At 42.9% G+C, this 26,143-nt stretch overlaps 1 long non-coding RNA gene across 1 annotated transcript in view; it reads left to right on the top strand.

Moving 5' to 3' along the window:
- The window catches only part of LOC138616265 (uncharacterized), a 244,587-nt gene that overhangs the window by 155,947 nt on the left and 62,497 nt on the right, over positions 1-26,143 (top strand). The window contains exon 2 of the long non-coding RNA XR_011310589.1: positions 1,677-1,770. This is a non-coding gene — a long non-coding RNA (uncharacterized lncRNA). The remainder of the gene's footprint in view (positions 1-1,676; positions 1,771-26,143) is intronic.

The raw sequence follows: 26,143 nt of genomic DNA, 5'->3' as shown, positions 1-26,143 counted from the left end.
AAGGGAACTTTTAAAATTTGCAGTAAAAATTAAATGGAGCTAAAACCCACAACTACTACATTTTGACTTTGCGTGCAACTGCACGCTACAGTAACTTTACTGTGACTTCTGCCCAGCTGTTGTCTGGAAATGAAAAATATCCATTTTGATGAACTGACATTTTGGTTCTGCATGAATTTAATGGGGCAGTAGTCACTCGTGATGACGATAACTTAGCTGAACTCTAGCTAAAGGTCGTTTAGTTTAGTTTAGTCTGTATTCATGTGATTTTGTGCGATTAGGTTTACTTATGAAACAACACATCAGAAATAGACCATGAGTAATAAACATACATTCATTTTCAATTATTATTATTATTTTTTTTAAATTGACACGAAGGAATTTGTTTTGCTGTTCTAGCATTCCTTGAAGACCATCAAAGGCAGAGTACAATATATGTGCTTTTATGCCTGGGTATTGTTCAACATTTTTAGTTACTTTGACTTCAACACTGGTTAGTGAATGATAGTTTTTCTATAAAAATTTTTAAAAGATAAATTCCAAGAAATGTACCCAATATGGTACAAATCTTTAGTTTTCATGCAGTTTAAATGGGAATAGTGTAAGTCAGGTTGTTTTCTGTGGCTACAAGCAGATGCCTCTTACTGTCTCACATCCCATCAGTCGATGCTAGCTAGTAGGCGCCGCACAGAAAAGCTTTCAGTTACTACAGCGCATGTAACTCTGACAGGTGTGTGACTAAAAAATAGTTTGAAAGAGTAAAATAAAGTGTCCTAATGTAAGATTTACAAGTACTTACCAAATATACCAAGGGATTTTATCAATATGAGTGGGCTGCAAAATGAGAAGTGACATATGGTAAAGGCTGTGGCTGGCTGATAGAAATGAGATGTACTCCTGTGTAAACATAGCAAAACTTCTGGTAGGTATCAACATTTCTTTCCAAATAACATATTATGTTTTCAGATTATTAAGGCTACTTGGTTGGTTCCGTTAAAGTACCATTAAGTATGTACTTAAAATATATTGGATGTTGCATGATTTTTGGAGTTAAAATCAGCCTGAATTGGCATCAAATTAAGATTTCATGAGTCTGTTTATAATTATTTTTAGGATCAAGATGTATATTAATGCATTTATCTATCTATGTATTTATTTCCAGTATTGCTGTTAAAAGGACCTCTCACACATCATTGTATTTTCAAAAGCAAGATATTAATTTTTGATCATTGAAAACATTGTGGGCCAAACAGTAAAATAAGGCACACACGAGAGAGAGAGAGAAAAAAAAAAGAAGTATCAAATGTGCTATACAGCTGTGCTATACACAGCCTTTATCTGTATTGTGGTGGTAAACAACAGAGAAGTTATTTTAGAAATGAAGCAATTAAGCAGATCCAAAATGAACACAACCCCCTTGTAAACCAGCACATGGCGATGTCATTTGCATGCCTTTGAATAACTAATCTCTGAGGGGAGTTCCTTCAGATGGAATTCTCAATGCCATACGCTCTTTGTTTTAAACACAGCAAACAAACAAACAAAAGCGTCCTGGGTCCAGAGTTACTTCAGCTGCCCCCCCATTCCCTATCCCTCCTCCGTCTGTCTATCTCTGCTGTCAGGTGACCTACAGCTGACTGACAGGGACTGCAAAGGCCATCACCCACCACTAGCAGCAAAAATTAAAAAAAAAAAAAAAAAAAAAAAAAAAAAAAAAAAAAAAAAAAAAAAAAAAAAAAAAAAAAAAAAAAAAAAAAAAAAAAAAGGGGGGTGTACCCTCTTATTAGATACACAGAAAGTGTAGGGGGGGGAAATGGCATCTCAAGTTCAGTGTAATTTTTTTTTTTTTTTTTTTGGAAGAATGGGGGTCTTAATTAGAATCTCCATCCATCATGGTCACAGCATTTCTATTCATCCAGCTGATTGGGGACATGACAAATGAATGTGGGAATAAACGGAGTGTCAGGCTGAGGAGGGAGATGGATGTTCTCTCAGCAGGGAGGAGCAGGACCAGTACAGTTAGCGCTGGCAAGTGGCCAGAGCTTCTGGGCTCCATGTCTCTGCGCTCATCACCCCAGGGGCCACAAGCAGGAACACTCTCCCCTCTTCTGGCCTCTTCTGTCACCCTCCCATTTCCCCTATTTATTATGACCACCATGTCACATTGATACCACCACCACATGCCTCTACTGTCCCACCTCACCTCTGCGACCCGACGTATCTGGATGTCAATCAAAGAAAAATGTGAATTTATGCGAGCATGCGAAAAAAAAAAAGAAGCTTCTTTCAAGAGCTGTACAACTTCCATGTGTGTGACGGTGCGACGTAGCAAGAATGTTCAGCGAATGGTAGGAGTTGTACTAGTTGTTGTCTGGATGTAATTATAAAATGGACACACTGAACATTAGCTGAGCCCTAACAGTGAGTAGATTAAAGACAGTTTAGCACAATGCTGTGTTTTATTCTGCACCACTGTGTTCTCGGCAGGAGCCGGAGGGGCCACTCTGCCCATTGATGTGTAAAGCAGAATGAGCGGTGCAAAGGGTTGTCGAGTTCAGACTGAATTAGACACCATTAGAAAGTGTTTGACTGACATACAGTAAGCCCCTTCTTCCTCAGACATTATTAGCAAACTCACTTTGATCCTATTATGCAGCAGACAATTGTTATTCGAGAAATGAAGAAAAAATAATAACGTTATAAAGATTAATGCACCCCTACACCTCATTCTTCCATCCGCCCATTTTTGCATAGACCCCGGCTCTCATAAATTTGAATTGGTTTTTCAATGATTAGAGTGCCTCAGCTCTCGCTGGCTAAACAAAGAATTTTTATCGGATCCATTGAGATGAAGTTAGATTATGCATTACCGCAATATCCAATTTAATAACTCTGATTTTCCTTTATTGTTTTTTCTGTTTGCATTGTATTCCTTTAAACGACTTAACCAGGCTGGCAGAGACAGCAGTTCGGCGGCTTCGCCTGACAAAGACGTACACAGGGCTCACATCAGCGACCGAGAGCGTGAATAAATACAGGCCCTCTTCTGTGAGCATGACAAAAAGTTGAATTCACAGTTCAACTGACTTAGTGGAGCAGAATAAATGTGATTAAATTAATTACAGAGTAAATCACTGTCTGTCTCAGCTCAAATAGCTTTGACAATTACAAAGATTATTGTCAGTTTAATTTATTTTAATCACGTTTTAATCACATTCCATATTAGAGCTGTCACTCTGCGTCACCTTTTTTGTACAGTTTGAAAAATAAACAGTTTAAATACATACAAAAATATTTTGTAATACACTGTATGTGTGTGTAGACTTGTTTTTTTAAATGACAAGTAGGTAATCTTTGCACATGAAGATCTCAGCTCCTCTTTTCTGAAAGCAAGCATGTCAATGTTGTCATTTCAAATTTGAAGAATTATCGTGATTGAGCTGCATAAACAACCTGCAGAGGAAGTTAGATTCACTGTCACATCCACCAGACACTTGAGTTTGGGAAACAAAGGGAGTGGAAAAAGGGATTGTGATCGCAGCGCTGTGGCATATTGGAACAAAAGCCCAACCTGAATGATTTATCTTTTTCCATCTCTTTGAAGCAGAGAAACGCTGTCTCCCCACTGCCTGTGTTTGAGCTGCGCTGGCGGAGTACCTGGGGAGGGCAGCAACCATGCAAGACAGTAGGCTGTGAAGCGCTTGTCCCCATATTTAGTCTATGCAGAGAGACATAGCATACAAAAGGGGAAGGGAGTACAGCAGCTCTGGCCTGAGGCGATCTTGTGTAGGGCTCCCTGAGCTTGAACAAAGTGCGTGAGACATTTTCGAAACACAGATGCATTTTGTTACAGAAGAAAAAGAATAGATGAGAAGTAATGGCAAATCATGAAAATAATTTAAAAAAAAAAAGGAAAGCTCTGATGCATACCATGTTTCAGCAAGCTTCCCCCAGTGATTACATCCTATTGAAATATCCAACACGATACTTGTTTTGGCTTGCCACTATTAAAGCCGAAAGGCAGTGTTAAATAAGGCCATTTGATACAAATCTGTCACTCGACACCCCCTCTGGTACCTTACAACGCATGATGTAAGGGAAGAGTTCTTGAACTCTTAGGTGCCACCACTGGAAGCCTGGTTGTATGCATATCTAAAGTTTTTTTTTATTTATTTATTTTTAAAATCTGATTTCCCCAACTCATACCAGAGATACGATGTTCTGAAGACATCTGTTATGTTATTAATTTCACATAAATCTTAAGCTTCTGTGTGCTTGAATCGAGGCTTCATTCAAGCTGAATTAATGAAACATGATTGTAAGTCCCTCACGTGGAAGAGGCTGTCATACAATATTGAGTTGCTTATAATCACTGTGTAATCTCACTGTCTGCCAGGGGAGGGCGGCGCATAAGCCCATCGTAAAACAATGTCTTGAGGAGATCAGAAGCTTTTGCCTGTATCTGGCAGGGTAAAAAAAAAAAAAAAAAAAAAAAAAAAAAGCCGTCTTGTCCTCAGCAGAGAAAAGCTGCAGATTTATGCCTCACTACTGTGATCTGCCCTAATTGTTTGAATTACACTTCTGCATGTTTGCTTGAACTTAGGTAAGTGCGAGTGTGTGTCTGGCAGAGAGACACTCTCGCCTCATGTGTAGAACAGAGTTGAAGACGCCCACTGCCATGACAGACAGCATCACTAACACCAGCAATGTGAAAGCTGTGGCTGAAAGCTCCATATGGGGCTCACCGTGAGGGAAAGCTGTGGTCGTCTCTTGCTCCCTTGAATATTAAAATGTCGGCATAAAACTGTTTAGGCCTGTGTGTTTGTTTGTGTACTTCATTTTTCCCAGATTTAACAGTGCTATTTGGCCTGTGCTGTCTTTTATCTGGCGAGCGCTGCCTGTTGAGGCTGAATGCCTTCTGCTGAAGGTCTCAGGTGTTTTGATGTGTTTGATGTCAACTGCGAGGACAGTAACAGCCATCACACTTTATCAGACAGATAACCCCCGTTGCTAGGGGTCACCAGTCGCGGCACGCTGGATGACTGGGCTTACACCAGGCCGTTCTTGTCACATCCTGTAGCAGTTGTCACACCTTCACTACACTGCCGCTGCATTGCTTGGCAAGGCTTGTTACACACCTGCCCTGCCACTGACAAGACTCCAAAATAGAGTCATTTTGTAAATCGTTTTGCCGTGCCAAAGCCACACATGGCATTCATTCAGAGCTAATACCTGGTGACGTATAATGTACTTCATCACCTACATCAGTCAAGGGAACGCTGGGCTTTATCTGGGAGCGCCATCCAACACCGCTGCTCCAACCCAGCCTAATTATTTTTTATGCAAAGCAACACAAGAGCAGTGAGTGACACAAAAACACAGTTGAAATTGGGATAGACCTCATCATTGTTTGGCTGCGCCCACGACTTAATTAAAATTCGCAAGGAGCCTGGCTCCTTTGTTCCCTCTGTATTGCAGCATTGTTCATCAGAAGTGAGCAGGAGTACAAATAATGGAGTGCAAACACTTCCTCCGGTGAAGCTAGCCCTTTCTCTAGAGGTTTACCCTACTTTACTTTTCAAACTGACAGAAATGGGTTGTCTCAAATCTGCCACGGCATCACTTCATTAGAGAAGTAGCCCGCTTTAAAACAAACAAACAATACACCCACCCCACCCCAAGCCCACCCCACCACACCCCAACCCTCAAAAACAGGCACATGCACACTTGCCACCCCACCCATCCAAAATGTGTCACATCCCAAGCAATCTGTAATTTTGGACTCCAGGGGTTAATTGCCTGCCATGGCATCAAAGGAGAGTTTTGATGTGCTTTTTGAGGGCTGTCTTTAGCCAAGCTGGGGAGTAGAAGGGAGAGAGGAGTGAAAAGAGGAAGGGATGTGGTGAGAGCAGAAGGAGAGGGAGGGCACATGAGATTTCACTCACGGCATAGCAGCGCAGGCGCCTCCTCAGGTAATCCTGCCTCTCAAAGGCATTATTGAATTTTCTTGTTTTTTTTCTTCTCTTTGTCAAGGCAGGGAAGAGAGAGTGTGTGCAGCGGGTGGGGGTGGGGGGTGGGGGTTAAACAGAGTGAGCATGACTTCTGAAGGGTCTGCAGCGGGTGCTTGATTCTCATTCACCTCTGCAGATCCACGTCAAAACACAGCCAGACCTTTTAAGGCGCCTGGCTTTGAAGTGAGAGCAGAGCCTCAAATCCACGCTCTCCGCCACATATGCCCAGTCTGAAAAATTAGCAGCCATGTGCGTCTCCCTGCCCCTTTGAAGTTCCCCCGGACCGCTCCTCTATCCATGTTCTAACAGAGAAATCAGAAGGTATGCAGCCTGACTCCCAGATTAAGGATAGTGATCGTACTGGATGGTAGCGCAGGCAAAGTGCCTCTTCTCTGGTTTTTGTTCAGTCAGACCATGAAAACCTATACCTTGTTAACACTGTTTACCTAACTCTTCAGAAAAGCTCTGCAAAGTTGAAACAACTAGTAAAACAGTCGGTTGTGACAAAACCCCTCTGTGATCTGCCTGACATGGATCGAAAGAGGTGCAGGGGAATCACACCGGCAGCTGCGCACTTCTAAGACGTCAAACCAATTGTCTTTTCTTTACTAATAAAGCCTTCAGAGAATGTATCCTCCCCGGATAAATTGTTTATGAGCAGTAAATAAGAAGTAGCCATGACGAGCCCGCCTGATGTAAAGTTACTTCAAATTTAATCAAATGTTGAGCACAAAGGCTGCATTAAAGGGCAGAGTATTTGCCCCGAGGGACAGAAGTGTACAAAAAAAAAAAAAAAGAGCAATGGTGAAAGATGCTGGAGAAAGCTCCTTGTAAGCCCTTTGAAAAAAAAAAAAAAAAAAAGTGTAACACAAAAAAGGATTTAACAAAGTGAGACACATAAATCACAGCAAAAGGCCCCCTAACAGTATTTCTAGATGTGACTTCATGTTTTTTTTTCTAACCTACTTTGTAAGAAGTAATTATGAAAACAATATGCATTCTTTGAACATAATGCAGGGCTCCTCTTGTTGCAGGGAGAGCAGATTTTGGGAGGCCTTTCTAAAGAGAGGAGTATTAACCACACAATGTGCTGAACCTGCTTATCCTATTGTAATCTGACCTGATTGGAAGGGTTTGATTAAAAGTGAAGGGGGCCACACGCCTCCTAATCCCCGCTGAGCAACGCTGCATGACCCCGTCTAACCTCCTCAATTGCCATACGGCTCCCTCCTGTCAAGACGGCTCAATGCACAGTACCAGACGGTGGAGTGTGCTGTGCAGGAGTTTAGGGCCACTAATCCCCAAGCTTGTCTTGTCCCTTTCTCCTCTTATCCTCATCAATGAGACTTTCTCTCCTCACAAGAAGATTTGGGAGATGACTGCTATTTTGGTGCTGGAAAGTGAAATAGCCCAGAGGGGCTGTGTAAACATTGTGGCTTAGCGCTAACCGTCATAAGAGAGGCTTCGAGACTAGTCTCCATACTTCTAAGGCAAGCAAATCCGCATCTTGTTATGAGGGAATCGGCTGTGCTTAAAGCCTTGCTTAGTGACACATCTTGTTGTCAGAGGGTTTGTCTAAACAGGTATCACAGCTGTAAGCTGTCGTATCACTGCACATCATCAGCATCCTCTGAACTTACTGTCATCACATCATCCACCCCGTTTCTCAAGGAAGCACCGGTATCAGGGTTTTTAGGGAGAAACATCATTTTAGTGTCAGTAAAACAGGAATAACATCTGGGTTTCAGTGCAGCTGTGTGTGTTCAAACAAACGCGTGTTTAAGTAACCCCCCCCCCACACACACACACACACAAACACACACATCCTCAAGAGCATCTTTAAGCAGCCTCGTTTGCCGTTTGAGTGTCGGGAGTCATCTCTAAAGCCTCCCCAGCTCCCCTCCGTTTGGCATCTGACTACAATGATCGAAATGTTCAGGTGATGTTTTTTGCGTGTGGGAGTGTGGGAGCGATGAGGGGAGGGGATCAGCCTGCTGTCAGTGTCAGTCTCGGATGGTTTCCTGTTAGTAAGCTGAAGAAAAAGTGTACGTTTCTGTCACTATATACAATATTTCGTTTTTACATGGCATGTGTGTGTGTTCATACATGTGTTCGGAGGTGGCACGGCGGTGCTGGTTCTCTGCAGGCAGCCTGCCACGTGGCCCCTGATCAGATCTTATTGAGATCAGAGAGGAAGCTGCTGTGAAGTCTGCTGGGTGGGTCTGGTTCACGTGTCAGAAAGAGAGGGGAAGAAAGATTAATGGCCTCTCTGAAATGAGGGCCTTCCTCCGGTTGCCCCAGCTCTACCTATCAGGGAAGGGGTCAGCTAACTGAATGGGAATTGCCTGGGACAGGTAGGGTGATTTTTTATTTTTTTATTTTTAAGGCCTGTCTGCTGATTGGTTTGGCATTTTCCTATGGCAGGGTCACTGAGTAATGGAGCAGCAAGGACAGTGCCTTGCCTTTGGTTGGCCTCTTCAAACAACTCCCTCATTCATAGCCACGTCTGTAGCGAGTCTCAGGAGGCCATCAGCAGACGAAAAAGGTCCGAGGAGATTGTCAGTGGGTCTCAGCACTCAGCGGAACTCCTTATCTAGTGAGGATATGAAAAGAAATTTAAATGTTGCAGCTACTTTAAAAAAAAAAAAAAATTGTATTAAAGTGCAAATGTTGAACAGTTTGTACAAAGTAGAAACATGTTGACATACAAATCATAACAGCACTTTATTTAGTTACGGCTTATATTATTTAATGCAAGAATTGAATTCTAATTATCTTTTAGCTAATACCAACGGTGCGGATCAGGGCCAACAGAGAAACAGACAGGGAGTCTCTCTGCCTGTGTTTTTGTGGTGACACTTCAGGTATTATGCAGGATTATAACACCAAAGGAGATTTGGTGCCATAATCTTATTGTACAGATTGGACTTTAAGAGGCTAAACTAGTTCCGCTCCAAACCTGAAATGTTCAACAAGGATTTTTGTTGTTGTTTGTTTGACTTTTGATTGTTTTCAGTGGGTGTAGAAATGCAAATCTTGTCTCTGGCCACTGTAATCTTTTCAAATGCATTTATTTGTGCACTGTAGGTCTCAACAGAGTTCTTGTTTGCAGGCAGGTAAGTGTGCAAGTTAGCCCAGGTTTGGGAGTGCTTCTTAAGCAAATAAATGAAGTAATAAATAATGCAATTTAAAACTAAATTAATATGTTATTATGGGCCTGCCCATACCTCTGGGGTCTATAACGAGGCAGAAAAAACTGTGAGCGTTGCCAGATTTGTGAAACACTTATGAATTGCATATTCAGTGTGTTTTAGTTGGATTTAATTAGTGAAAGCAACTCAGGGAGAGTTTGATTTTTATCAGTAGTGATGGCAGGCAGACACGGAGGCCTTTGGCGGGAATATGTAAGAGCCTCCCGTATTGTTGTGCGCCGTAGCTCCAGTCATCTCACCTTACACGTTCACACTGAATCAAGTACTCAAGCAGTCTTTTGTGCTGTTCAATCCAAGCACTATTAGCCAGTCGCCACCGAGGTTGTTTTGTGTTATGTCAGAACGTCCATTTTTCCTCTCCCTAATGGGCTCAGACACTTTTTTTTTTTGGCTGTCGTCACCATAGTTATAGACCTTTATTGCATAAACATGTTGACAAATGGTCTTTTGTGAACTTTGTTGCTGGCGACATTTATTCAGTAACAAAGCAGTTACTTGAGCTGGCTCCCTGGGCTTGCTTTCCATTCAGACTAGTGATCAGTTGTCTGCATGCCAGTGGCCCCTGGGCTGCTAGCCCACCCATGACGGGGGCTCCATGAAGGAACTTATTTATAATTGCAACTGAGGAAAGGTTTCCTAAAAGCATTTTTAGCTTTAATGAAGTTTACTGGCACCGGTGAGCTAGTGTGTAGCCAAAAGGTTTTAGTGTTCTTTAGTAATGTGTTAATATGATTTGTCTTGGCAACAAGCAAAAAAGTGAAATTGGCACAGAGTAGCCATGAGCTGGAATCCCAATGCCAAATTTGTCATCCATGTTTTTACTTTGAGGTGGGGTTGGAGGAAAAAATGTAATTAAGGCCATTGTTGCTGTTCTCTGTGGGGGAGCATTTGCTTTGGCTAAGCCTTGTAATTATGAATGATATCCTCCTTGGCCTGCTTTACTTTCCGTCCCTGCTGCAACAATTGGATTTGTTCCACACACCCCTGCAAGACGCGAGATCATCTTTGACCTGAATTGTCGTCACCTGCATTTAGTGCTCACAACGATGCCTTTCCCATTCATCTATCCCATTCACTTAAAAGCTTGCCATAAGTGACCGTGCTAACACGATGAACACAAAAAATGACCGCCCTGCCCGCAGAGAGGCTGAGTGATCCCATCAGCGTTGGGTTACCTGGCTGCCCCCCTGCTCACTGTACCTGTTGAGAAAGACATTAGTGCAGCGGTATGCTAAGGCTAAGGAGGGTGGGATGACCCCCGAGGGTTTGGTTGACGGTGTGAAGGCTCCTCCAGGCCTGAGTGCTCTCTCTCACTGGGTGTCTTGCCTGACCTGGCCAGTTAGGCCCAGCACAGACCCGGCTTTCATTCCACCGAGCCCTGCGGCTTCAGCACCTAATAAAGCTACCATTTGATCCCCTTGAATTTCTAAATCGTTCTCCTTTTGATTCCCTCTTAACTCGGCTTGCGTTTTTCCACTTTGTTCTCAGTGGAGAGTCAGGTTTCCACTCAGTGATGGACTGGTTTGTGAACTGCATGGCCCTGTGTGTGTTTAGTAGTATGTCAACAAGAATTATGGCTCAGTGATGATACATTTTACGTTATTGTTGGGAGGATATTTCTTGACTGATATTCCTTTTTGCTTGATTATGAATATCATGAACAATATTAATCCATCAGGTTGGATAAATGCTTGACTGATGACCTGTTAATGTCCCATCATTAGATTAGTGTATTGTTCGGGCTGTGTTTGTGTAAGGGTGTGAGAGACAGTGAGAGGTCGTCGGTGGTCAAGAAAACTACAAGTTTACTTTAAAAGTCAGATTATTTTCCGCTGTTATGGAAAAAGTACTCCCATAAATTTGGCTGGCTGCCTTTAGGCCTTAAGTGTATAAGGGGAAGTTTTCCACCGTGGGAGGAAAACACTGTGCAGTCCGATTTTAACTGCTGTCTTTAAATGCTGAGGATGGTGTTGAAGGAAATTACACCCCAGGTAGGAGGCGTTGCCTGGGCTTTATTGATTGACTGCTGTTTTTATCGCTGTTGTCTGGCTTTTTTTAATTTTATTTTTGTGATCATTGCTGTAATGCACAAATTAAAACACAATTATAGTATTAGTGTCTGCAATCAGACCGGTTGAAAAGAATAGTTTCAGCCCTATCCACTGACTTGAATTATAGCATTCACCCTCTGGCAGAAGACTCAGAGTTTTTAAGTAATTTGTTTGACTCTTTCAGTCACACCTTTGGGTGATAAATGCTGCAGTAGGTGTGTAATTTGTACTTGTTGGAACTTGTGATTGTTAAGCCACTTATCATTAATGTGTGAATGAGGTCAGAATGTTCATGGCTGCTTAGATGAGTAAACTGGACTGGATTTTGTATTGCTATCTTGTATTGTATCCAACCTGTCCTCATTAGGAAACAGAACACACTGTTCGATTGTTGAAGGATGTTTAAAAAAAACTCGACAATATTTATATTTATTGGGACCTCAATAGTTGTCATTGTACGTTGTAATTGTGGAGAGAACAACAGAGGAATTCAGGTGACAAATGTTGTGTTTAGATCCGAACACAGCAGATGAATGACGAATGATCAAGCGCAGAATTTAATATACTTCTCATATTTAACGTAACCTATGAAACAAACGTAGTTAATTTTTCCAAAACCAAACTAAACTGCGACTTTTTCACAATGTTAACCATGTCTTTTTAATGTTACCATGACAACAAAGGTCCGGTATGCCTGTCGCTGATACTCTGCAACGCTTGGATTACCACTTCGGTCATTAAGGTGTGATGATGTGTTGGTCCTATAGCAGGCACTTAACATGCTCATATATATTGTTTTGGGAGTCAAAAGCATCCTATTGTGTTGTTTTGATATTATTCTCTGCTGTTATGGAAAAAGTACTCCCATAATTTGGCTGGTTGTCTTAAGTCTCAGTCCACTGTGTAAGGGGAAGTTTTCTCCCGTCCATCGTGGGGAGAAAACAAAACACTGTGCAGTCCTCCGGCATGTGCTGATATTATCACATCGTTGTATCATATCATATAATATAGTATCATATGGCTATATCAGAATTTGTTGCATCATGCTTTCACATATTATATTGCATCATATCATATCCTGTCTTTTTTATTGTATGGTACTTGCGTTGGATTGTATAGACTATGTAAGACTGTCCTCCCACAAAATGGACTACAAGTGCCTTAAAACACCTAACTGGTTAAATGACAAGGCATTCATGATTATGTGGGAAACAAAAGAAGGAAGTGACGGTGGGGAGGAGGTTGTGATGGATAAATGAGTCAACAAAACATCCGACTTTAACATAGGAGACAGCAGTACTGCTCTTCCATTTGTCCAAAGTAGTTGTGCACCAACCAGCTTTTCCAGCTAAAAATGGCACTGAGTGTATGGTATTATGTTGTATCCTGTAGTATCACATTGTGTTGTATAGAATCGCGCTGTACCATATCGCATTGCTTGTGGCATATCATATCAAATCATACTGTATATATCGTAGTTATGGGGAATTAAGCAGAGATAAAGGACACACAATAATAATAATAAAAAAATTATTGCTCATAAAAAACACCATAAGATACCATTGGGAAATTTAGATAAAGTTCAAATGTGCCAGTTCAAATGACTGACGATCAAGTGGTTCTAGCTCGTGGAATCATCGTGCTTTCAATGTATGTCAGCTTTCTGGTGTTTTTTTAGGAATAAAATTAGGGGCCTCCCTCTGGAATTTCCTCATGATCCTTTTCTCTTTTGCATTGTATGAAGCTTTCGCTCGGCTGTCCAAATGTCAGGGGAGCATTAACTTGGGCCCCGCTCACTCAGATCACAGAGAAAGTATTTCCTGACATGTGTTGGTGCCCTGGCCTGTACCAGTGCCTGGCTCTGTGTATGTGCCCGTGGCACTCAGCAGAACAGGGGGAAATGAAAGAGCTCTTATGCTTGTGCCAGTCACAGATGCCCTGCACCACCACCCGCCCACGTCACCGCCTGCTCTGTCTGCATTCCCCTCTGACACTGTCCGGACGGGGCCCCGCGCAGATCTGCAGGTGGCCCCATTAGCAGGGAAAGTATGTCAGTGGAGCTGCCCAGGCAGTGTGAATGGAGCAGGCTGTTCCTGAATTCAGGCTTCAGAATTGATAGGTAGTGCTGCAGGGTTGATTGGAAAAACATAGAGATACAGACTGCTGTAGTTGCCTAATTATTACACCAACATGCTGGTGTGCAAGTTATGTTTTATTTGATATGTTATATATTATTCAAGCCAAGCATTTTGTATTTTTTTTAGCATGAAAAGGGAAAACACAAGGGGAGCTGTCTGCACACACTTCAAAACTGATATCATAATTGCAGCACTGAGAAAACACCATATATTGCAATACGCAAGCATGTTTTTGGTCAAATACAGGGGTCACGGTAGTGAGTAAGGCGCAAGGACGGCCAATGGGAACCGGGCCCCTGTGTGTACACCATGCAGTAAAGCATCCAGACTTCAGCCGAGCCAGATCCAGGCCCAGCCTCACAGCTATCTGTTCCACAAGCTGAGATCAAAGTGTCGGCGCTGGCAAATACACCCGGGCTCCGGCACAGCCTTGCTCCAGCAGCTGCTGAGCAGGAACAGCCCCAGCATGCCTTGTTGAAGTTAGGGAAAGGAGCTGAAAGATTCATGGGCTGGATGTGTCATTAACTCGCTGCATGATTGATGTACCACATGACTAATAATGTCACAGCTCAAAAGACAACAAGAAAAAGGCAAATATTTTCAAACACATAATTTCTTGTTCGTTTTTACTCTGCCAGGCGACTGCAGGAGAGCTCTCTGCCCACCTCTCTCTTGCTGCTTCCTCCACTCTTGTCTCATGAGCTCTCCGGGACTCGTTTGGCACATGAGAAGGGAGAGGGGTAATGAAATAGTAGATAGGGTTTTTATGCCATGGCCGGAGGCATTATTTTTCGTGTTTTCCGTCTGTATGTCTGTCCCGTTCTCGTAAGCATAATATCCAAAGAACGCCTTGAAGGAATTTCTTCAAAGTTGGCACAAAAGTTCACTTGGACTCAAGGATGAACTGATTAGATTTCAGTGGTCAAAGGTCACTGCGACTTAAAAAACACATAAGTAGCCATAACTGAGGACTTTTTGTGATAATTATCACAAAATTTCAATCAAATGTCAAATAGAGTAAAATTATTACATTTTATTCCCTACAGGTCAAAGGTCAGCAAGGCCATAACTTGGGACCAGAATGGGAGATTGTGACAATATTTCACATTTAGTCGGATACTGAAATGGTGGCGCTAATCTTTGGTGTCCACCTTGGCATTGTGGTGATTGTATGGACCATCTGTAATGTCGGGTTGCAAATGTGTGTGTAGCTTTTAGTAACTTCTTTGCAGCAACATCCACATTTGAAGCAACGCCTGCTATCATGGCTACAACTTTGTGTTCTATCAGATTCAGCTTTATCAGACAAATTCCTTCAAAGTCTGGACAGACATGGATGCAAACTGCAACTTGACCAGCTGGCAGAGTCCTACAACCTTGCAACGGTAATTCATGCTGGATCCCAGTGTGGATGTTTGGGTGGCCGTGCGGCTATTGTAGCATTTCTTTACCTATTCATCCATGTCTGGTTGAAATTTGTTCACTTCAGGTTCGAGGTGAACCACAGCAGCTCTGAGCATGCAGCTGAAAAGAAGTAAGAAAACCCCCATTTCACCCCATGGTGAAATCGTTAGTCGATCATGGGACAAACCATAGATTGGACATAAAAATGGATGTATCTTCCAGGTCCCACAGCAGAAGCCAATGTGGAAATGTCTTAAAGTGCAACACCACTGAGGGTCAATCGGGGCTGGCTCGAAAACACCTCTGGCACATATAGACTCCCTATTAAAAAGCATCAACTTCTTTCAAGAAATACATCAATACATTATTTCTACAAGTCATTATAGTGTCATTTGCTAAATTCACTCCTTTAGGTCAGTGTTCTGTCGCTCCATCTGAAAATATGTCCATAATGAATTCGATATTAAGCCTCAAACAGCAGCATGTTTGGGGGCGTGTCTGGTTTTTGTGATTGGGTAAAGGTAAAGTCAGCTGTCTTATTTAGGCGGACGGGTGTAGTGTCCTCGGATTCTCAGCTCGTCCAGATATGGTCACTTCTGGCTCCAAAAAAAACAAGATGGCGACGGCCAAAATGTCAGACTGAAGGCATCAAAACGGCCATTCATAATCCAATGTGTGACGTCACAGTAGGTTGCCACTTGGGGCAAACACACAGAGACAAATAAACTCAGTCAGTCAGTTGTACCCATACACAGTGTGGATTTGTCTTTGTAGGAGAAAGCAGATATCTTGGGGAAAACCCAAGAAAACATGGTTCACATAGTACATGCAACTCCACACAGCCACTACAGCCAATGTGCTACCATGTTGACTGTGCTACAGTATATACCTGTATCATTCAGTATTTAATGACAGAATCAGGCATTGCACTTATATATAATGTAAATACGTGTTTGCATGAACACAGAAACACTGTACATGTTCAAATGAAAATTGTTAAATTAAAGTTTTTGACTACTTACACAAAATATGGAAAATCAACAGCTTCAGTCTAAAAGCATCTAATCGGCTTTCAGAAACCTACATCAGTCAAAAACTGTGACATTTCATGCTGCTGGCTGGTACATTCTGTTCAGTTGATCTAATTTATTTCTCTTTTCAATAAAGGGCCTCCTGAGGCAAGGTGGTGCACGGAGGCAGACATGTGAGCCTTTGGCCGTCTGTGAGTGTCTGCTCATTAATTAGGCCAGGGAATTCCACCGGCCCGCGTTCTGAGGGGGAGCAAAAGGTACCAGATGGACTCTGGGAGGGGTGTTAGGATAAGAAAAAACAAGAGAGAGGTGGGCAAACCTGAAGAGGAGAAACAACACACATTCACACCCACACACAGACATATTACAAACGTTGTCAAAATTGTCATGAAAGATCAACCATCCCCAACCTGTATTCCCCCTGCCCTGTACCAATCCCGTGGAATCCTGACTATATGACCTAATAAAATGCAGAATTAAATGCTGTAAAATGTTATCAAACCACTATCAAACTGAATTTGTGTTCTCCTCTGGAAAAAAAAAAAAAAAGGGCATAATCTGCCATAAAGCCAGCTAGGCTGTGTTTGACCCATAAATACCCTGTTTGCATTTTGCCACAGTAAATCCTCCACCCTCTCCTCGTAAATGCCAAGTCAAAGAAGCTTAAGAAAAGATAGAGCAATGAATTTGTCGCTCATGAATACAGTTAATGTTGTTTTTTCACGTCTCATATGTTACTTGATTTGATTTTCTGTTATTGTTATTTCAGCTCTTAATCTTTTAGGATTGGTACTCTCCAGGGTGACTATATCTCAGCCAGGCCGACACAATGAAATTACCACCAGACTTGGCACTTCAAGCAGATACAAAGATGTTTACTGAGATCTTAACCCAAATCATTTGTTTTCGAAAACATATCAATCCGCACCAAACAACAAAATTCACAGCTAAGGATACTTTTTTTGAAGTGGCAGCCCACTGTCAGTGACTGGCTAAATCTTAATACACGCCTCTTACTTATCCAGAATCGGGGAAGTTATTCTGCACTTGTTTTGCTCACCCTAATTTTCCTCCCTATTCCCCGCCGTATTTCAAAGTTATGAAAAAAACACAATGCTGAGAAAAACATTGGGAGATTCAGTTCAATAATTTTGATTGTATAAATTAAAAAAAAAAACTATTTTTATTTCCATTTTTCCAGAAGGGAAAGTGATACAAAAAATGATAGGTTGAAGGTGAATTATGAACAGCAGAGGAAACGTGAAGGACTGAAAGATTCAGATAAAAAAAAATGGACAGGGGGAGGAGGATGACAGAGTGAGAGCGAACGGGAGAGATTGAGAGTCTGGAGGGAACAAAAAAAAGCTGCAGATAGATAAGAGTCAGAGCGAGCACATGGAGGAAAGTTGTGATAGATAGATAAAGAGGGAGAGTGAGGGAGGGAAAGAGCTTCTTGATTGCAGGTCTCAGGCAGTTTGACTGGTCGGTGACAGCATGCTCCTGCTTCGACCATACGGCCTGTCTCCTTAGCTAACAGCCCAGCTGCACAGGGAATGTCCCCGGGCCTGACATTTTGACACAGGCGCCACGTTGACAAATAGCTGGAGTTTTTCACCTCCTGCTACACTGTCTGCTTACTGGCTGTATGAAGTGAGGGGTGTGTGTGTGTGTGTGTGTGTGTGTGTGTGTGTGTGGGGGGGGGGGGGGGGAACAGATCTGCTGTCAGGCCGGGGGCTGCTGATCGAGGTCTCTTTGGGTGGCAGATTCCTACAAAGAGGGAGGGGTTGGGATGGCGCTGGCCATTGACAGAACGCTTGAGCCAGTTTTTGGGGCTCGTTGCACACTAGTGACTGCAGTTATCTCGCACCATGCCCCCCGCTGACTCTCACCACCACCCCCCTCCCCTCCCACACCCCCACTAACCCTTTACCTAGTGTACTCCCAGCTGAGAGGGCTTGTCAGCTTGGTGTTGGCGAGGTCACGGTGTTATCACAGCACAGTGTGGCCTTATAGGGTGTATAGCCAGCTCTCAGATAAGGTGAGGTCATACAATTGAAGTCTGTATGTGAAATAATGTCTGCTCAGCCCAGTATCGAACTGTGTAATAGACCTGCCATACCGTGTCAGTGTCACGTTTTGCCTCTCCTAGGTGTGAAAAGTACACGCACGTATGAGGTCGGGACATGTGACGAAGTACAAAAGTGTTTAGAGTTCGAGTATGGACGTAGATCAGGGCTGGTTGGATGGATGGAATCCAGATTATGAGTCTATATGAAAGTGACACGGATTTCTTTAAAATAATCTTTGCCTAACTGGAACCAAGTAGTTTTTTCTTCAACTTGACCATGTGGTATTTGTTGGTTAAACCTAAGGTGCCTTACCTTTCACGCCTTGGCGAGGCAAAACATGAGACTAGCACAGTATCTTGTAGGGCTGTCACTTTTTCCCAAAACTACCTTTCGAACAAATATCGAATGACTCACGATTAGTTCAAATTAATTTGTCTGCTGCGCATATAGACCGTGCATTTTAAATATGTAACTGGTCATTACAGTTCGAATGGTAATTACGGTCAAATGGTTGTTTGAATTGTTAAATAAAAAGTGGCAGCCCCAGTATCCTGTCGTGGATTGACAGGACTATTATGTGCTTTGGTGTGATACTCGGTTGTTCTTCTTCAACGTGGAACATTTCAGTTACATTTTAAGTGAAGAAGGAGAAGTCATCCTCAGTGAGACACTGAGATTTTATGGTTCAGTTTTAGTTACAACAGCTACATAGATGAGACATTAAAGCAGTATATGTCCTTCTCCCCGGTCAGTTTACTTTTGATAAAAGGCATGAAATGAATGCACTTATATTAAATTGCCTATTTGCTTGAGGTGTGTACATGTTCCTGAATGTGCATTTTGGTTTGTAGAGTTGCCTTTGATCTGCGTTCAATAGGGAAAGTACAGGTGTGCGTGTGTGCTTCTGCCTCGATGTATCTGTGAGCGAGTGTCTGAACGAGTTGGCTGGGGTGACTACTGTTGTACCTCGGTACCGGTGGGGCTTTAAGTGCTAGTGGTTGGCTGTTATTATGGGGCCGTATTGATTAATCCCCTCGCCTGTATAACCTCCAGCTCACTTTGAGGTGTCCCCAGTGTGCCTGTGCTCTCAGCAGAGCACACGCTGTGATTAATGCCCATCTCCTGAGTCTACGCGCTACAGATCACCGTGTCAGGCCAGATTTGTCAGCTCACAACTATAGATTAGTCTACGTCTTCTCCTCAACTTTGGAGCCACCAGTGCCCTGTAGTGTAAATCTGTCCCCTCGCTCCCCTCTCGCTCGGTGCTCATCCCTCGGGGGCAGAAGATGGCAGATGCATTAAACAATTCACTTAATAGATAAGCTACAATATGCTTGACTTTTTTTTCTCATACCTCCCCTCTTTCCCCCCACGTCCTTCCTCCCTCTCTCTTCCCTCATATCTCCCGCTGCTGAAATGGAAATGGATCAAAGAAGGCAAGGAGGGTGTTGGGGAGGAGGGAAGGGTCCTCATTGGGTTTTGTTGAAATATTTATAGGTCAGGGTTGACTGGTTAAATTGAATATCTATGCTGATCTCACTTGCCTGTTTAACTTTCGCCTGGGCAAATATGTTTCCTAGGTGATAACCTTTTATGTACCAGTCTGACTTCATTGAAATGCATAGAGATAAAAATGTGTCACACTTCACAGTCAAGCCAGGCAGCCACTGATGCTCGATTATTCAAATGATAATTGACCCCCACCTGTAGCTTGCTTATATTCAATAGTCAATCACTCCCACCGCTGTTAAGATATGGAGAAAATACGTTCTGTCATTTACATTACAAACCACTGTTGAATGTCAAGTACCCCAGGCGAGCCATTTGTGTGGAGAAGAATGGAAAAAATATATGGCCAATTATGATTTCCAATCTTTTTAATAATTTAAATGCTGTTGATATGTGAATTACTGGCAGCATGGCTCTCAGTTCTGTGCCCTGTTTATTTCCAGCAGTATTATTTTCTCCCTAACAAATGACTTGATGTTAATCTTCATATATAATTTTCATTTGTCTGATATAATGGCTTCTAGTGACTTGCTGTCAAAGGCTGATAAATTGACAAGCAGTATCATTGCACTAGGATCAACAATGCAGAAATGTTTGTTGGCCAAGAGAGGGGCTTTTTTTTCTGCCATCGGGCACTCATAGTAATGAATGAATGCATATTCATGTATGCACAAGCACACACACACACATGCATGTGAACACATTCAATCATTTGATACTTTTGCTCTGCGAGCTTTGATCCTCATTGTACAGAACATCGTACCTGTGCAGGGTATTTCCTTCAAACCACCAATGGCTTGTCAGTTTCTCCTCGGCATTACTCTCTGTGTTACTGTCTGATCTTTGTGAGCTCGAGCAATGTGTCTTAACGTTGTCAGTTTCATCTAAGAAAACACACGATATGGGTACAATTTGCATACATTTCCAAACGGAAGGCGTGAAAGCATGCTCGGCAACTGTGCCTGTTTGTTTAAAGTCAGCCAAAGCTCTATAATTAGCAGTGTTTAATTATGGAAATGGCTGCCGTGGAGAATTTCAAACACACTTCTTCCCTGGATCATTAGTCACAGGGGCAAAAAATGAAATGCTTTCAGCAATGAAGGGTTCATATTTCAAGCTTATAGCTGCTAAAAGGGTGTACTCAGAAAATCAATTTTATGAAAGTCCGTTCAGCACTAAAGGGAGTTCCATGCAACTAAGCAATTTTGAAATAATGTCGGAGGGGGCCTGATTCATGGACAGTAACAGGACTTTGCTCTCTTTGCCTGGGACATTATCCTCTAAGCTCAGGTCAGAGGTCAACCTCTGGTTTAAATCAACCTCTGTTTAGCATAACTCGATTCTTAAAGGGCTGCTGGCAACTCCACACTGAATAGATAAGTAGTCTTGTGCGGGCAGCGAGCGTGCAGTGTGGCAGATCAAAGCTTCTGAAAAGTGTCTGAAGACTGAAGTGGGAAGGGGGGAAAGTTCAGGTAAACTATGGCTTGAAACCTAACCTTGACCCCGTGAAGTGCTAGTTATGTTGGACCACAACAATGATGACTTACTCGTGGCCACAACCTCACACACTGACGGTAAACATACAATTTGTGCATACCTCCGAGCACGCAGGCGCCCTCCGTGCTATAAATCCAGTCCCTGTTGCTTCTTTGATTGCCCCCCACATCAAGCTGGGTGTCACTCCTTGCATGGGAGTATATGGACGACACATGTGCGCGATACTGTCGGAGACGAATGGGAAAGTCAGGTCTCCCAGGCTCCGCTTAAGAAACCACATCACCACTTCGCAGCGCCCACGTACGCTGTGGGAGGCCCCCGCGCTAACAGCTCGTTGTGGGGCTCTGTGTCTTTTGGTGTGTGCGTCCTGTGCTCTCAGGTGGCGGCGGCCTCGGCAGCAGAGGGGACATTTTGGTGGGTCGTTTAAGCTGGGAGGTCACATATAAAAACGGCTACAGCTGCACTGGGATGGCTGGCCCACGCTCCTCACAGGGGATTCCCATTAGGCAGATTGATTGTTTCCTCTCCTCTCCTCCTTTGATTCATGTCTTCCATCTGAGCTCTAATGAGCCACCGGCCGTATGGCCCACTCAGGGCATCTGTGCATCGGCCCCGTACTGTACTGTACATAGCTAATGGGAAGCACATACTGCACTGTAAATACACACACATACATACATACAGTACCGAGCACAGTCACACCTGGGATATGTGTTGTCTACCTAATGCTGCTTTCTGATAGGTTTAGAAGAACTCACCTTCCTTGTTCCACATAAAAAAAGGCTTACTAAAACATACAGATATCAAAATGAGCTTAATCACTTTGAGCTGTAAATCTACAGAAAAGACCCATAAGCATCTTAATTAGCATCACAGCAGCTACTGAGCTCAGAACAAAACAGATCTCAGATGAATGTAGATGTGCTCTGAGCACATGCACACATTATTTATTCTACCACAGAAAAGAGGGGACAGTTTTACAGCCCACCACCACAACTGTTATTTGTAGCCCCAGCCACCCATATATCCTCCATCATCCACTTTTATGGCACACACAGACTGATAATTATGATAACAATAATAACTACCCATATAAAATACCTTTACTGCACTTGGGAGTATGAATGAGCTCTATTCTTTACTAGATACTCTGTGTTCCTCAGTGGAGAGTTAAAGCAAGCACCGGTTTGCCTCAAATGAAACTCAGCCTGCATCTGATATTGATTCACGGCTACGTTTTGGAACGTTTTATTAAGGATAATTTTCCACCTTGGGAATTTTGGGGTGTAAAGGCTCCATAGCGAATCATTCCGCATGTTTTAAAATGCCGTAAAATCTTTTTTTTTTCTTTTTTCAGCTAGAATCCCACCACTTTCATAGTGCAACTGAAGGTTATACTCTCTCTCTTGGCGTGGCGGTTTTGCACATCAAAATGAGTTGAAAATGTGTACATCTCCATCTGCTTCCTTATCAAAACATTTTCTATTTGCTAAGAGGAACTGTAAAATACTATTTGGCTTCTCTCTCTGCTGCAGTAGTTCTGTCAAAGATTTTAACTCACAGCTCTAGACAGACATATTTGTTCAGAAAATATGACATGAAATACACCCCGACCCCCTTCCCACCCTCTCTTAAAATTTGTGCGAGAAAAATAAGTGATAAACTGGTCATTGACTGGAGTAGGCTAGAGGGAAGAACAGTGTTTCAGCTTCAGTGAACTGCAGATGAACTGAGTGAGTTAAGGCAGAGTCATAAACACATGCTGCTCTGTGTTATTGATTGGGGAGAATAAATGAATGTTTGCTAAACATATTAGATCAGAGGAGACGTGGCTCTCACACTGATCAGTGTGATCTGCAGGGTGGCCCGAGGTCTTGTCTTTTTCTGTTTGTTTAACTGTGTGAGTGCCCGCGATTGCGTTTGCTGATGTGTGTGCATTTCAGTGTGTGTGTGTGTGTGTGTGTGTGTGTGTGTGTGTGTGTGTGTGTGTGTGTGTGTGTGTGTGTGTGTGTGTGTGTGTGGGTGTTATTTTTGCACGTGCAACCCTGTTTTAATGTTTGCATCATTCTGCGCACATACATTTAACAGTGTGTGCAGGTTTAGCCCTCGAGGCGTCCGCGGTCTCGACCGGCCTGTGATCTCTCTCTGTTTCTCACACACACAAACACACACTCTCACCTCACCTAATTTGTGCCAGAGCACCTCAGGTTGCCTTCCGCACACTGTATGTGGAGAGAGCTGTCTCTAGAGGTCACTGCAGTTCCATGGGTGACAGACGCAGCTGGGGCCAGCAACAACATCCTGTTTAACAGAGCCACCTAGACAAAAGCCATGAACTGAAGGGAAGAGAGAAAAGCTGGGAGAAACCAGACAACATCACAGTGAGCTTCACACTGTCAAATAGCCTCACGTACACCTACGGAGCAAACCCTGCAACCTTGTCACCAACAGCTAAAGATCCAAATCCACGTGAAGCTGTGTTTGGAGCTAATAGCAGTGATTTCACACTAATACCGAACTGTTCGCAGCTCACATCTCTTCTACTGTATACGTGTCCTCTCTTTTATGTTAGCAGACGTTATTGAATGCCTTATTCTCTGCTGTTACAGCAATAATAAGTGATTAAATTAGGATTTTGCAGATTTTGCTTTCAGAAATTCTCTCTTGGGATTATTAGAAATGATTTCCAGGCCACAGGCAACTCATAAGAACGTTCTTAAAAACACAACTGCGGCCTCATCTTTTTCTTCTGCTTCTCAAACTATTATTTTAATCTGGTAAAGGAGTCAAAAAAAAGAGGAAAACATGCTGCCTGGTGCCTTTCTCCCACTAATTCTATTACACTGGGTTATTTTTAAAAGTTCCTTTTCTAAACATTTACTGTCAGTAGTACACTGGGAGCTGCTGTTCCATATGCTTTGTTTGTATTGTGGTTGTGGTCGCAGTGGGGCTGAACCCGCCTGCTTCCAGTGAGCTAGTGGCAGCTTCATGGTCCACCATGCCAAGTTTAAAATTAGTAACAAATTTAATATGTACTCTGCTGGCATCCGGTGCTTTTTGCAGAGTGCAAAATGCTCTGATAGTTTGTCGCGGGGTCTCTCTGGAACACCACAACCAGGCCCAATATAGAAACTCCAATTGCATGACGGGGGTTAAAAAAGAGAGGCGAAATCCAGAGCAGATGCGGACAAGGTCTGCAGTGATCGGGCTAAGAAAGCTGAAACACAGGACCACCAAGACAAACTCGGCTCTCACAAATGCCTCCCTCTCGCTGGCAAATGGGAACACGCGTTCGCTGCACGGCCACAACCTCAAGCCCAAACTATTAGCATGACCTAAACGACAAAACCATGCTCCTGTTAATGGTATAATCGTGCAGGGAAATGATTTATGACTTTCATTTTTAAGGATCACTCTCCTCCATAACTCCTAATATGGAGGAAAATATCTGTTTTCACTCTGGGAGCCCTCCCATATTGCCTTATAGGCTGTTAAAGCATGGAAAAGAGCATATTGGTGTCATAAATCTAGGTTTCAAACTAGGCAGCGTAAAACACACTGCAGGATTTCAGACAGTGACAGTAGTGAAAAAGTTAAACCATAGCAAAGGATTACAGTCTTGACTGGCTTGGATATGAACTCTGGAAGTTTAGGTAATTTCTATTAATAGTAATTCATCAGCATATCTCTTCTTGGCTTCCTTTGCTATCCTTCATATCCTCAGCTGCCCACAGTAATATACAAGGGATTTACAACGCACTTTAAAAATGAATAGAGCTTGTCTAAACTTTTTACTGATACTAGGTAATTCAAGTTATCTGAGAGTTTTAGGGATTTAGGCTCACAGGATGTGGGTAAGTTTTCATCCTCCAGCGTGTGCATGTAATTTTTTTTTATAACTTACATTTCTTTAAAAGGACTCGTAAACCAAATGTAGTGTTTCAAGTATGCAGTTATCCAAAATAGAAATTAGGAAGGATGGTTTATGTTAAGAGAATATTTCCTTGACAAGTCTTGGCTCCCCTTACTTTTATTTTTCTCCTCTCATGAAAACAGAGTCAGAGGGCTGGTAATTCACTCCACTGTAGTTTGGCTTCTGACCAGTAGAGGGAGGTCATTGATTTATTTCTGCCATGTTACAGCAGGAATCTGCATTTGCCTCTTCGGGGTTTGTGATTATGAGTGATTCTAAAGAAATGTGTCAGTTATTATTTTTAGACAACCGCATAATGCAAGCTCAGTGGGCCCTTTGAAGGCTCATTTATTACGGAGGAGATAAGCGTGTTGCAGCAGCCACATTCCCCAGGAACAGGTCACCAGCCCTGATTAAAAGTGACTTCACGTCAGGGCCATAAATATTTGTCGAGCCTACCTTTGAACGGCAGGCGAGCCGCGGCTTCTCTGCCCGTTTGCCACATGAAAGTGCGAATGGAAACACTTTAGGGTTGGGAGCTGCATCAGTCATAGCTGGAATAAGATGGCCAATAAAAAGGGCGTAATTATGATGCTCCATCATTTGACACAGCTCGAGGGTTTGGGCTGTTTGCCTGCGTGCTATAAGAGAGAGAGAAATCCCACCCGTGAATAAAGGGACCTGTACTTTTATGAGCGTACTGTGTTTAAGAGTGAACTTTGAAAATGTGTGGTCTATGTGTCACCTCCCCACTCCTCCTCCTTCTCCTTTTCCTTTCCCTCAGCTGTTTACCTTGCTGTATTGCAACAGCCCCTCTTTGATCCTTCTTATTGCCACTGCTGTATCAAAGCCACGTCATGACTGGCATGCCACCACCTCAACAATGCCTTGTTTTCAGCCACCCCGCTAGCTTGTTGTTGGACGTTTTACGGCCCCTTGCATTGATGTTGCTTAATGAGAGCCCATTCGGTTTGTTTGTGATAAACAAAGCATTTTTTTTTTACATTTCATGGCCTCCGTAGAACATATTTATTGCAGGCAATGAGGCTCCCCTCCAATGTCATAAATGACTTTTGTTTTTGATCAGGAGCCTTGTGTAGGTATTCAACACAGCCTTCTGTAATCCACTGTTATCCACTTTGCGTGCATAGGTTTTTGAGGTCAGCATTGTCCCAGTAATGACACACTCTAATCATAGAAATACTGTTCTTGGAAATGCCTCCGCATTCCTTGGTGTGTCTGCTTGATATATGAGGGCCATGGGTAACAGTAAGCAGAGCTGATGTAGACATCAGGCAGGTGTGGAGA

This window comes from Brachyistius frenatus, unplaced genomic scaffold (genome assembly GCF_029030835.1).
Source record: "Brachyistius frenatus isolate BFR_SWC_R1_liver_20210118 unplaced genomic scaffold, ASM2903083v1 Contig_9, whole genome shotgun sequence".
NCBI lineage: Eukaryota > Metazoa > Chordata > Actinopteri > Embiotocidae > Brachyistius > Brachyistius frenatus.
Note: the sequence above shows the minus strand (reverse complement) of the source record. Positions and strands in the feature narration are given on the sequence as shown.